The sequence below is a fragment of the Schistocerca serialis genome, unplaced genomic scaffold, assembly GCF_023864345.2.
Source record: "Schistocerca serialis cubense isolate TAMUIC-IGC-003099 unplaced genomic scaffold, iqSchSeri2.2 HiC_scaffold_962, whole genome shotgun sequence".
Classification (NCBI taxonomy): Eukaryota; Metazoa; Arthropoda; class Insecta; order Orthoptera; family Acrididae; genus Schistocerca; species Schistocerca serialis.
Window position 1 is genome coordinate 30,001 of NW_026048587.1, and position 1,629 is coordinate 31,629.

Genomic DNA, 1,629 nt, shown 5'->3' on the forward strand with positions numbered 1-1,629 from the left:
GCATGGCTTAATCTTTGAGACAAGCATATGACTACTGGCAGGATCAACCAGGGAGCTGCGTCAACTAGAGCTGAGCAGCCGGCCGCCCGGGAGTGTGTCCCGGGGGCCCGCGCGAACACGCAAGCGTCCGCTCAATTATTCTGCAAACAGGAGGAGGCTGAGCTCCCCTGCACAACACACCTCGAAACCCTCTCAGGTCCCGGCGGCGCGCAGCGCCGTCCTAAGTACTTGGTCGGGTTCGAGAGAGGCGCAATCGCCCGGAGTTAGGCGAGTAGACGCTTTAGGTGCGACCACCCGTGCTCCCAACTGAGCTTGCCGCTGCCGACAGAGGCCCGGGAGCGTGCTGTCGTGGCATTGCCGGCGGGAGACAACACGCGCCACCTACGGTGACCGGCAGCTCCAACGCCAGCGCCACAGAAGGACAAAAGCCCCACTTGGGTGCCGAAGCGAACTCTCCCAGCACAGCGCACGCGCCAACACGTCCGCACAGCTGCGATACAAACCACCTGCGAGAACCGCTGGGGCGACCGAGCAGCAGACGGCGTCGCGGCGCCGAGCGCCGGGCGGCGGCGCATCCTCAGCGCACACAGTCCTCAATCGGACCAGCACACTGCAGATGGCCACCGCGCTTCGCACCGGGCCCGCGAGGACCTACTTTGGCCGCAAGGCGCCGCGAGCAGGGGGCGCCGGCGCGCAGCTGCGCCGCCTGCCGCGTCCGTCGGCCGGCGCGCCTGCCACTGGCCGCCCCCACCAGCCGGCTGTAGCGCGTGCGCCCACGCACCGCGCTGCCAGCACGCCGGGCGGCCCCCCCTCACCGGCCGGGGACGGTCCCACCCAGCCACCGCCGCGTATCGCCTCACACCCAGATCCCCTTTCGCGTTCGTGGGCATGGTGGGTCCCCTTTCACGTTCGTGGGCATGGTGGGTATCCCTGAAACAACCGGTTAATAGCTCGACCGATCGTCGCCAACACTGATTCACCTCTAGCGAGAACAACCGCACCACAACGGGTTACCTGTTGTTCATTTGCGTAACGTCACCAGCAAACGTAGACGTCCATCGCCATTTGCAACGAGTATTGCATGCCTGTGTCAGGTGTCACAACACACTACGTCTGCCCACATAGACGCAACAACATGTGCACGCCTCGAGAACACGTGGAAGGTAGCCCCCGTACGTATGCGGTGTCCATTGCGCGAACGACTGTCAGCCGGCCTCTGCAGGATGTCGCAGATGTGGAACGCGGTGCAACATGCTATCACGGTGTGTGAGAAGAGACGACTACGTCCGAATACACGCTCCACTACATCAACAGACTGCTCATGCTGATCGCCATCCAGGGCGTCCGTTCCTCCCACACGTCTGAATGGCGTACCACACTGCAATCCAGCTCTTATAGGGAGACGACACGTAGCTGCGTGCACAATATTTGGACTGTATGGTCTGCCGTTGCTAGGCGCAGTCGTCGTACGGTCACACATGTGCCACGATGTATCATTCAGTACATACGGACCAATGTGCAGTACAGTTTGTGGGTTTTGCGTACATCGGCGGACAGGTGACAGGCCGTACCACAACGTAGGCTGAGTACGTCGGCATGCGAAGGGCATTGAACATGCAAACTTCTCAA

General features: G+C 62.2%; 1 non-coding gene across 1 annotated transcript in view; it reads right to left on the bottom strand.

Moving 5' to 3' along the window:
• The window catches only part of LOC126453797 (small subunit ribosomal RNA), a 1,909-nt gene extending 1,855 nt beyond the window's left edge, over positions 1-54 (bottom strand). Inside the window, exon 1 of the ribosomal RNA XR_007585074.1 lies at positions 1-54. This exon is cut by the window's left edge and continues 1,855 nt beyond it. This is a non-coding gene — a ribosomal RNA (small subunit ribosomal RNA).
• Between the last annotated feature and the right edge of the window lie 1,575 nt (positions 55-1,629).